Here is a 12,725-nt window from a genome sequence, read left to right as displayed (position 1 = left end):
TAATTAATTGCCAGAACCAGAGTGTCTTGAAAAGCCACTTTCTTATTGATCAGGCATCTCTACAATGGTATATTTTAAAGATATTTGTTGATTCTTCTACATATTTGCAACTAGGAAATCTATGATGAGGGGTTTCAGATCTTGGATTGAATTGTCAGGATTTAAAAAAAACTGAAAAGCTCATATTTTAATTTTAGAGTGCTGTTAGTTTTTCATTTATGTGTTGTTTGTTGATGTTTTTTCTTAAAAAAAAAGGCAAATTGGCTTCTTCCTGTATTCCAAATGAGCAAAAACATGCACGCCTCTACCACCCTGCCAGCAGCCTTTCTTTCAACAGGTTGTATTAGACCCTGAGGAATGTAATTTACCTGTGTATCCTTCTTAGCATAAATAATCTAAAATCATGGGTGCTTTGGTTTGACTGCCTTACTGATCTTATGAATGATATTGAAAATGACAAGCCAGTTTTAACTACATGTCACTGAAATTCAGACTGCCTTTTTTAGTGCCTGGAAAGATATACATTCTTACTTTTGTAATTGTTTAATGTCTGTTAATTGCTTTTTATTTATATCACTTGTATGACAATGTTGATTTTTTTTCTACAGACATTAGAGCAGTATATCACAAACTTTTCCTGCACTACATCTTAGTAAGTCATGTGTGGTCCTATTTTTGAGTAGGATTCAGACAGCAGCTGCTTTAAAGAGAACTATGGAAGTAGCAGGTGTCATTTGATATGCATTCTGCAAGTGGTGTTGGACAGACTTGATAACAATGAATTCTTCTATTCCTTAACACCTATGAAGAACCAAGAAATCTGCCACCGTACGACCATCAGTTTGACACATATGAGCAGTAAGTAGCTCTGCAGTCTGTGAGCTGAAAAATCCTTTCTTGGAAATAAGAGGAAAAAATTCAAAATTACTCTCACAGTACAGATCAAACTGATACTTTATTCTGGGAATTTAGATTTTTTAAATACAGCTCAAGGTATGCATTCTCTAGAGAGAAGGAATCTCATCCATGTTTCGAAGGCACTGCTATTGGCTAGCAGTATTAGTCATCTCCAGACTTCATCTTAATGGTTTTTCTGTTAGCACAGGGATGCTGTGCTGTCCATGAGTGTTTAAAAACTCCCCCCAGTCAGAGTTGGAATATGCAGCGTTACCACTTGCCAGTCTACCTCTGTCATACATTGTACCATACCTGTGCCCTTAATTCCATTTGCCTGAATGTGTGCACATCAGAACAGCCTTAGACCCTGCAGCCCCTGGGAGTGGCAGCAGTGTTGTATTGATTGCTGGCCAACTGTTCACTGCCGGTAAATGTCCTCACTTGTTTGGTGTCTGTCACTTACAGCCTGTGCTCAGTCTGCCCCTCATCTTTGTGTAAGTCTGGCCACTTTAGAGAGACATTCGAGTAGGAGGACTTCAATTCAGACAGGTGTAGTGAAATCTTTTGGGAGGGATATAGTAGAAAATATTGCTCTATGATTAGTTTTAATTCTCTTTTAATCCTGTTTTGTGCTGTCTTGCTTGGCTAAAGCTGAATTCTGTGATTTGAAATGCAGTTGATTCTTTTGGGCAATCGTGGATTTGCTTCTAACACCTCATTTCAAGCAGCTGAATGTCTTTTTCATCAAATACTTCCACGTGAATCTCAGCAACAGAAAATCTTCCCAATACTACCAGCGTTTCTCACAGTCACTATCACCTTATTTAATCTGCATTCAAGAATTTCTGTAACGCCATTTTTTAAAACCTGTTTCTCTCTGTGGATATAGTACGGTAAGCATTTTCATAGCAAGTGGTGAAACAATTCAGTACAGAGGAGCTGTAACAGAGCAGCAATGCTGTTTTCTTTAGTAGACAGCGAATTCAAGAACACACATCCATTTTGGGGAATGTGTGCCCAGTAATTTAGATTAATATATTCAGGTAAAATTTCAGTTTACTTTAAACCCCATCTGCACTTTATAAGTAGGCAGTGGGAGGCTTTAACTGCAAAGTGCTGTTTGACTGTGAGACTTTACCACAAAGAGGGATAAATGATGGAGTCTTTATTACACATGAGCAGAGCAAATCCAGGAGGAGATTAAGAAATTTTACGTGAAAAGAGAATAACAAAAGATTAAGCACGGAATCCCATCGTATGACGTCAACCACCCTCCTGGTATCTGCACTTTAGATAGTTGAATGTTTTGCTATTTACACATTTAACTTTCCATGTTGAATACTGCTCTCTTCACCACAGAAGTGATGTAGTTTCTGTTACATTCAGTTCATTGTAGATGACTTAAGAGGCTGTTTGATGAGGATGGAACATGACACATGTTTTGAAATGTTTTGTACATGAATGAATGCATTTCTGACCTATCTGGAATGTCTTTTGCCAGCTTTGTTAGAGAGTCTGTAACCTAAAGACAGAGAACATTCTATGTAACTATTAAAATTGGTTTTGGGTTTCTTTGTTCAGTTTCTCACGCACAACTGCCTACAGCTGCCAAGTGCCTGATCTCTTTGTTACAAGGCTTTTATGAGAGCTGGGGCTGTATTTCCTTCTGAGGTTTCTAAGACAAAGTCTTTGGTAGGTGGCAGTCAATATTTTTTTTTAAACCCTCCTTCTGCAGAAATCCCAGCACTATTTTTAGTAGCTTTCCTGTTAGGTATCCAATACATGTCTGCCTCTGACTCAAACTTGAGCCTGGTTACCCACCTTCCTGATGCTATTCCATCTTTCCAGGGTTTGAAAACTGGGGGAGGGATTTAGCTGTACAGGAGGTGTTTATTTCAGGTTGTATAGTTCAGTGACAGGCAGTGTGAGGGCACAGCAGTCAAGCAAGCACTTTATGTGGAGCTCCCTTATTGGAGCTCCCAGCCAGATGCTCTAAACAGAACTGGGGACAGGGGGATTTGTATGTACAGTTTGAGAGGCAGGTTTAATGCCTGAACCTCTTACTTTACTGCAGAATTCTCCCATTTTACTTCTTTAAATTTTTTAGGTTTGACTAAGTATTTAATTGTAGATTTAAGAAGAACCAAGTTCAGAGTTCATGTGAGACCCTAAAACGGTGCCTGCAATTTTGGTTTTTTTGCACATATATCACTCAAATTGATAAGAGCAGATTGTTAAGATTTTTTAAAATGTAAAGATAAAGGGTCTTTTGCTTATTTGTCCACAGGAATAGCTATAAGCACAATCTTAGATTCCTTCTTCTGTTCCCAAAGCTCTGGAACATATATATGTTTCTCCAAAGACAGTGCTGAATAAAATGACTCATAGCAAGTTACGTACCAAAATGTTTTCCACATTAAAGGTGTGGAAGAACTTTGTGTATCCTATTGTTCCTTGGATTTTGGAAGAGAGGGTTTCAAGCAGCATAAGCAGTATTTACTCCTTAGACTGAACAGAAACTGATTTTTCTCTTGATTTTCCAAACTGATGTTGACTGTGTCATGCTGATTGTTGATCTCAGTGTAATGCATGGATGACGTTGCAGTCTGATCAAACACCATCTGTCCACTTGGAGTGGACATGAAATCTGTTCATTACCTGACCAAACCTCTAACATTGACACTATGGGTTCTAACAGGTGGGTTTCTCTTCCGGAAATTCAGTACATTGTTGCAGATAGATAATAACACTGTGACAGATGAGTAGCAGTTGATTGTAGAACACGGCTACACTGAGAAATGCTTATTGACAATTTTGATACACCGAACTGACTCTTCCTACCAAACCAGCTGGTAACCAACATTAGGCTTATATGTATCAGCATATCTTGTTTTCCAAAGCACAGTAGCTTTTAAATATTTAATATGTTTCATTTGTTATTCATGCTGCTGTCAAGCACTAAATTGTGTCTTTATAGTACAAACTATTAAAGAATTTTGTTTTAAATACAACATTTCCCAGGTGGTTCTTGGCGTCTGTGTTGCACAGGGCTGGTTGGTTCATCTGGATGCTGTTCAGTAGATGGGTGGTTGTACATCTTGGCTGATGGTGTGCAAGTAGGACAGCAGGATTCGTGTGTCCTGCATGGATGGGGAAGCTGCCTGCCTGCAGCCAAGAGCCTCCATGGCAGTAGAGTTCCCCAGTCTTTCTGCCTTGTGCTGGGGCCCTTTGAGCACTGGGCCTTGCTTGGATTGTAGTGTTGGCAGTAAACACTGCAGGACCATCTTCCCCTCAAAGGCCTTCCCCAGCACGCACCAGTTGGAAGGGACTGCAGGTAGGTGACATGGGTGGGAGAGGAGAAAGCAGGAGTCAGGTGAACATCCAAGCAGCCCAGAGTGTGCAATTTGCACAGCCTTTGCTTCAGCCTTTTCCTGTTCCTTTCAGTGAGAGAGCAGAATAATCACTGCAGAGCACAACCTTTCCAGGCAGGAATTGTGGATAGCCAGGCACTAATCCAGCAAGTCTCATCACACCCCAGCAGCTGGAGTCCAGTAATGACCATAAGGTGTTTTTCCCACTTCTGGCTGTTCTCTAGGTGCTCAGAAACCCCATTTTCTCCCACTTATCTCTGTCGAAGCTGTGTGTCTGCAGGGACAACCTGGAGTTAACTATTCAGGGGCCAAGACACAGGGCAGCAAACCCCAGAGCCAGTGGTGTAAATGGCTGGGGCAAGCTGTGCCATCTCCCCTCAGTGGTGCTGCATACAGAGGCACATCCAGACTCTGCAGACAAGCATTGCCAAAACTGAGGCTGGGTGAAATCCAGCTTTGCATATTGAGCTTGTGGCTGGTCTAGAGCTGAGTAATACTTCGAAATTTCCCTGGGGATAAAAATACTGTGGTTCTGTCAAAGCCCTCCTCCCAAACAGAAAATTGAATTTTAAGCTTGACGATTCCCTTTCAAGGCCGCCAGTTTACTTGCAGCTTTATTCATTTCTCTCCTCCCCTCCTTAGTTTTTGTTTTTTGGTGGTTTTTTTTTCCATTGTTGTTATTGTTTTGTTTTTAATTTTGTTGTTTTGGTTTTTTTTTTTTAATTCAGCCTGTTCAAAAGCTAAAAGTGAAGGTCTGTACTTGCACCACTTAAATCCCAGTGTCTCTAATCATAGATTTGGCTGTTCATGTTGCTGTATGGAGAGAGTTGCTGCCAGTTAGCAGAGGAGCTGACTATCCAGCCTGGATATTTGTTCATAAGTTCATGGAGATGGACAAGACAATGGAGTCACTGGTGAAGGTGTGGTGGGTCTGTCTCTTCTGTGGGTTATTTTTGAAGGGTTCTCTGATGGGTCCCCATGGGGACATGGAGCATGGTTGTGCTGGCATGGGAGAAGATCAGCAGAAGCAGGACAAGGACAAATGTCTGGATTCAAACTCAGTCATCCAAGAGAAGATAATGTGATGAGCTCAAGAAGAGGTCCCTTGCACCCTCAGCAGGAACAGAGCTGGGATGATGTCCTCGTTCACCTTTTGTATGTGAGGGACACATAAAACTCTGTATTTGCCAAGACAGAACTAATGTTGTGTGAAGCACTGTGTGCAATGGATAAAACATTCCAACCTACAAGCAGAAACTTTGTGGATTTACTTTAGACCTATTTTGCAATCACTATAGTTAATTTAGCATCCTGGCTCCTAAACTCTTTTCCAAGGTGAGTTACCCCCAAGCTTGATATCTCACCTTGCTCACATGCAACACCCAAGGCTCTCAGTGCATGACACTTTCCAGCTGCTACAGCAATACAAATAGCTACTAAAAACATCCAACCTCATTAATCACCTTCACTCAGGCTGACTTTATAATGCATGCAAGAGGCACACACCACCTTAATGAAATTAGCAGTAATTAGTGGCCCTGACACACACGTAGAGCAAACACAGGGACCAGCTGGAGCATGTGCAGGTCCTTGTGCCCACAGCACAGCACCCAGCAACACCTTGGGACATCGAGGGTGGTGACTCTGATCTCTCATCCTGGAGATCAGGTAGGTGAATGCTAATCAACAGCAGCTCACATGATCCCACAGAAATGGAATTAAGCAAGTTACTCTGCTGATGTAAACTGATGTCAAACCCCTAATATTTATAGGCTGGCCGAGTATCAGAGATGCAGTGATTTATGTGGATGTCTAACCTTAGCACTGCTTTTTCCTCATAGCTGCTGTGTTGACTCAGTGCCAAACAGTGGAACAGAGTACATTTGTTAAAATATTGCAGTATTGTAGAAGCCTGGGGACAAATCCAACTTCTCAGGTAGGAGAAGTGATGAACAGAACAACCAGATCCCCTCTGCAGCCAGGCAAACCTGTCCAGGCATTTGTGAGTCATTGCTTCACACGGTTTTATTGCTTAACCGGGTTTTGTTCATTTAGAGTCCTCTGAGGGTTCATTTGTTTTGGGGTTCTTTTCTTCTATTTGTTTGGGATTTTTTTCTTTAATCATCTCATTTTTAACATCCCACCTCAGCTGAAATGAAAGCAAGATTAAGTGCTAGTTACAAAATGAAAAACAACAATGAACCTGCAAGCCACAGCATGAAAACAGAGCTGCTACTGAAGGGATATTTTTTACAGGTTATTTGAAAAGCAAACAAACTCCAGCTGTTTTCTTGCTGCTGACATTAATTAAAGCAGGAGGGCTGATTAATGCTGTGGACTTGTTTCTGCTGAAAATCTTTGTGCCACATCCCCCTGGATTTGACAGTTCACTATCAATTTGCTTTGCAACCGAGGCACTCGTGCACATCCCTCCAGAGAGGCTGTGGCTCTTCAGTAACACCCAGGACAGCTGATACTAAGTGGCTTTGTCCATATGCTCACATCATGTAGTGTTCATGTTCAGGGTGGAGTAAAAAGCCTTTTTCCCATGCCATGAGCTGTGTTACATCCCAGCAGATCCCTTCCTCTCCAGTAAGCATCACGGCACATCAGCAAGCCCTTGTCAGGTTTGTACAACCACGAGAGCAACAACCCAGGTCAAACTCATGATGATCAGGCTTTAGGGGAAATCATTGTTTAAACACATTAAGGGCAGAATCCTAAATCAAAATAAAAACCTGGTCATTCTGGCCTTAATTAGGTTCAACAGTGCTGAACACAGTACTGGAGGAAATTACCTCCCACAAGGGTGGTGATTTGCATCTGGAGTGGAAACATCACGTTGGAAGGCTGGAGGTAAAGAACATCTCTTTACAACCTCTGGTTTAAAATGAAACCCTGGTGTTATTCTGCCTGAATCCATGCCCAGCTTGGCTGTCTCTTCTCAGAGAGTCATAGTTTAATGGTATAAATATACTGCCTGATAGTATCAGAGATGGCAGCTTGAAGCTTCAAGCTCCTGAAGCTTGAAGTTGGAAGTCAGCAAATTAGAGAGGGCAGAAGGAGTCTCATTTTATTAATTAAAGTGTGACAGTAGTTTTAAGTCTCATACATGGGTCCTGGAAAAGAACATATATCTCCATGAGCTGTGAAGGTATGGTTCATGTCAATATGAGGACTAAAACTCTACTGCTCTTGCATTAAAGGATTTTTTTCCCTTGGCTTGGCTAATGAGAAGTGACTGATGTGATTCCTGCAATCACTTGCACTCACCCAGATATGAGGCTGTGGGACCTCTGCTGACAGAGACCTCAGGCTGACAGCATTAATCTGTGGGTATGACTGGAGCAATGCCTCTTCAATTAAAGTGCCCAGAGGAAGGGACAAGCCCTGCATCCCTGGCTGAAGCGTCTCACTGGTTAACTCACTCCCAGATCAAAACTAGAACACAGCCACGCTGTGGCAGTGACAGCTGTACTAACAGCACCGGGGTGTTTGTGCCTGGGACTTACCCTGTTTCCCCTTGGGGGAACGAGATGAGCCAGTGAGGGCTGGCATGCTCCATCCCTACAGCTGCCATGCCCTAGCACAGCTCAGCCTCTTTGAACCCTCTGGTGACAGGGATCCTACAGCGTCCCCTGCCTGCCCACTCCAAAGCTAGACTTGGAAAGTATTCCCCAATAGCTCAATTAGATATAAGCCTTGTCCCTCCTTTTACCTCGTAAGAAGCTGAATGTGAAGGGGAATTTCGTCTTCCTTTTTTCACTAAGTTATTGATGTCACTAAACTTGTTGTTTTGTTGGTTTTTTTAGAATTTTTTTCCAGTCTTCAGAGTTGAAATAGAAACTTTTGAAACACTTTTTCCTCTGTCTCTTTTTGGCTTTAATACTTTCTTTTTGGCAAAGACATCTAACAATGAAAAGACATTCCACTGGCTGTGTGTATCATCGGCCATTAAAACACCGTATGCAAAGATGAAGTAACCTGGATGCTTTGAGATGGATTTATATCCTTGGGCAGTAAGATTTCCCAGCCTCATACATGGTGATTGGGCTTTCTGTGCTATATGGCTAATGCTGGGTCTGCTTTTCCTCTCTTTTTCCCTTTCAAAATACAGAGATGTACATGTGAGCCACTGCCATCCCCAGGGAAATTTTTAAGCGAGATTAGGGGCTCGTAAAGGATGCAATACCTGGGTCAGGCATCCCAAATCCCTTCCACAGGCCCCATGCAGCAGAAATTATCTATTTTCACAGCCCAGAGTACTTGAGGTCCACTATAAGCACTGTGGCAAGTCCTGGGCATTTAGGTGGCAAACACTTGCCCAGATGAAAAAAGAGGCTGCACTGAGAATTAAAGGTAAAGGTAAAGCTAATAATTTTGTCTTTGCTTTTCCTCACCAAATGATTCACACAATTGTTTGCTAATTAACACAACTTGAAAGTAAGTAAAATTACCTGAGTTACTGAAAAATAAGGAGGACTGCTGGCTGCTGTCTCTGATTGCTAGCCTGTATATTAATTATTTTCCTGCTGATTCGGAGGGAAGATAGCCAAGCTGTGAATCAGCCCTACCTCTTCTTGCAATACCTATCATTTCCCTAGATCTCCTCTCCAAATCCCAGCCAGGTCTGGCAGAGCTTTGTTAATGAGATCAGTAATTGCAGCACGAGCTGTACAGTTGCAGAGTCAGGAGAGAAATGGAGTAACTCCACTTCTTCCACATTGTAAGGAAAATGCTAACTGTCAGCTGCATATAATTTTTTTCCAGAAGATGGATTGATATTTACTTTTTTGCAGGATCAGAGGGTTCCTGATTTCTTTGCCATTGCATCTGACAGACTGTGCAACACCGACTCCTTTTAAAAAAACGCAGAGAGTCCGAAACAAAAAAAAGCCCAAATTCACAGCTTCTGACCACTGTCCAGCAGCCAAGATGTGCCTCTTTGTGTAAGTAGATATGACACAGATTTAACGAGGCAACTGCTTCTTGGCACCACCACAGCTCTCCTCAGAATGGTATCGATATTCATTTACTTGACTAATGCAGTTGTGTTGTGCAAAAAAAGTGGGAGAAACCTGTTTGGGGGTCCAAGTAAATAAAGTTTGAAAAAGAACTCCATAGCTAAATCAGCAGGGTTTGCTGAAGTTTAGGCAGGCCTTGGACACATCATAGTTTGGGGGGTTGTGGAGAAGCATTTCTGGGAACCCTCTGAAAACTTAGGGGGCCTTGTCACCATGTCTGCAATGCCTGAGGCTGCACTGGTGATACGGAGCATCTAAAATTAGAATCACAGAATGGTTTGGGTGTAAGGCACCTTCAGGATCATCTAGTTCCAACCCTGCTGCCGTGGGCAGGGACACCTCCCACTAGAGCAGGTTGCTCAGAGCCCCATCCAACCTGGCCTTGAACACTTCCAGAAATGGGGCAGTCACAGCTTTTCTGGGAAAATATTATTGTCATATTCTCCTCAAGACTGAAACATTCCCATTCTTTAAAACATTGTAAAAGAAGGAAATGGAGATATATAAGATGTCATTGGTTTAAATAGCATCCAGATTATGGGTGTGTGAGGGGACTGTCTGCTGGTAAGCACCCGTCTCATCAGCTGTGCTGGATAATTGCTGCTTTCCCCAGTGCATTTTAAAAAAGCATATCCGGAGCTTTTAAAATTATGCTTGAGTTCATTTCTCAGACTGGCAGCATGAAAGACTATTGGTGTCAAAGATCTCTGAAGAAAGTACATTTGGGAACATCTCCTTCTCCTACATAGTCTTTTTGGCTACAGTACAGTATTTTTCCCCTGAAACATAGCGCTTGGAGGGGAGGACATGGCAGAAGTCAATCACCAGACACTGCAAGAAGTGAGGATGATTTCTGAGCAAGCATTGAGCACCCAAGTCAAGGCTCTTGTGAACTCCCAAGCACAGCATCTCAGTTACAGTTCAGAACTTAGATGAGGATGTTAAGAAGTGCCTTGCTCCTGGGGTTTTCACAAAGAATTACATCACTATTGTTTTTCCTCCACAGCCTATCTTTCCAGCCTGTCTGTACTGCAGCAAATAAATCTTGACTGCACTGATGGTTTTATGCTTGCCTTGTGTTTGAAGCTCAGCCTGGATGAAGCTGAGGTGTGGAGGTGACCTCTCCAATTAATACCCAAGCAATTTCCCCTGAGCTCTGTAATCAGAGACACATGGGAGCAGATTTTGGAGTTGGTTTCCTCACCAACTGCAGGAGTCAGCACAACTGCTAGAGCTGGCTGCACACTGATTCTAGGTCAAGGTTGGGCTGATAAACAATACATAGAAGGAAATACCCTACAAGCCTCCAGAACATGTCCTACAGATGTTCCTTGCTGAAGAAGAGAAGGTTGTAGAATGAAAATATCTGCCTTGGAAGTGCTGGGGAAATTCACAGGGGTCAAGTTCCCCATGGGGTGACAGTGATGAAAAGAGACCATGGTTCCTGGTGCAGGGGGAAAAGGGACTGTTGGAACACATGGCCACCATGACAAAGTATCCTCAGCCACTCCAAAACATCCATTTCCTTGAAGTGCAGTGGATGTGAGTGGCCAATCCATGGGTCCTGGAGTATGTTGGAGGTAGCTCAGTAAGAAATGTATTGCACAAAATTAATAAATTCCTGGAGAAATTTGTCCTTTCAGATCTGCTGGCTACTCATCTTACTGTCTTGTCTTGCAGGGAATCATCTGAGTCACATTTGTCTTCATCTGGGAGCTTTGCTCAACATTAGTGGTAGCAAGGACATGGTCAAGGTGTTCCTATGAGGTCCAAGATTTGCCTGCTCCTCTTCCCCAGGAATGGCCACTCCAAAAGCCAAGGAGGGCAGTCCAAAAGTAACATCTGAGGATCACTGCCTGGAAGGACAAAGTCTTCTGCCACAGGAACCAGGCAGTGCTTTTGTGTATCTACACCTTATAAATGGGCAATATTGCTAGGCAACTGGGAAACAAGGAGAAACTCAAAACACAGCAGGGTTTTCCAAAATTTCCTTAGGTCAAGCAAATTCTGCCTTTCTGTGAGTCCTTCGGGAACAAGCCACTGCTTTTGCACAGAGAGCATGTCTGGTAAGAGAGGGAAGCTTTTATCAAGCAAAACTAGGTCTCTGTTGTACCAGAGTAAATCCAAAGTAATTCAAGTGATCCCAGGGATGATTTAGGCTTGTCAATCCAATATCTTATTTGATCTTCTATCAAAACAAACTACTTATCTGCAAGATGAGTTTTGTGGAAGAGCTCTGCCTTGTCCGGCTCAGGAGCTGCTGGAATCAGGAGTTTCCATGTCTCTCTGCTGGGAGGTGAAGGCAGAGATTGTGGCAGAAGGGGAAAAAAACTTCCCTTTTTTTTTTGGTGAAGAATAGGAAGGGCAGGCAAATTACCTGAAAAATGCTTGTTAGGACTGTTTGGAGTCAGCATTTATTAGGGTGGCTTCTGACCTGTCATAAATAAAGAGCAGATGAGAGGACAGCGGTGCCATTTGCTTCTTTCATTCCTCTCCACTCTAGGGAATGTAGGATTGCTGGCAACCTGCTTGTTTTCCAAACAGTCTGGCTTCTCGCTGTGGAAAATCCTGTGTAAAAATCAAGGTAATTGACTGAACTTCTATAACACTGTCTGCTCTCCTGACAAAGCAGCTGAGCCCTGGCCCCCTCCAGGAGGGTGGTCATGCCTGAATGATGACCACAGTCCTGGAGGGTTTGTGGCCAGGAATTGTAGAGTGGTTTGTGTTGGCAGAGAACTAAATGGCCATTTAGTTCCAAACCCCCTGCCATGGACAGAACACTTTTCACTAGACCAGGTTGCTCCAGGCCCTCATCCATCCTGGCCTTGAACATTTCCAGGGATGGAGCAGCCAGAGCTTCTCTGGACAATCTGTGCCAGTGCCTCAACATCCTCACATGAATGAATTTCTTGCTAATATCTAATCTAAACCTTCCCTGCCACTTTGAAGCCATTCCCCCTTGTCCTATCACTCCATGTCCTTGTTAAAAGTCCCTCTGCAGGTCTCTTGTAGCCCCTTTTAGGCACTGGAATATACTCCAAGGTCTTCCTGGAGCCTTCTCTTCTCCAGGCTGAACAACACTAATTCTCTCAGCCTGCCTCTTTAACAGAGGTCCTACCCATCCCTGGATGTGTTCAAGGGCAGGTTGGATGGGGCTTGGAGCAACCTGGTCTAGAAAAAGATGCTCCTGTCTATGGCAGGGGGACAGTTATTAGGTGATCTTTAAGGTCCCTTCCAACCCAATCCAGTTTGTGGCTCTGTGAAGCACTCACGCAGGAGGCCAGAGTGATGCAGAGTAGGAAAGATGTCAGAGTAAGTCCAACTTTCTTCTGATGATGCACTGCTGAGCAAAAGGCTGTTCACATGGCCATGAGACTGGGGACCTTAGCCCCATTTTCCATGCTTGTGTCACCTGGTGTCACCTCTAACAAGA

This window comes from Passer domesticus, chromosome 2 (assembly GCF_036417665.1).
Source record: "Passer domesticus isolate bPasDom1 chromosome 2, bPasDom1.hap1, whole genome shotgun sequence".
In the NCBI taxonomy this organism is placed as follows: domain Eukaryota; kingdom Metazoa; phylum Chordata; class Aves; order Passeriformes; family Passeridae; genus Passer; species Passer domesticus.
This window is presented reverse-complemented; position numbering follows the sequence as displayed.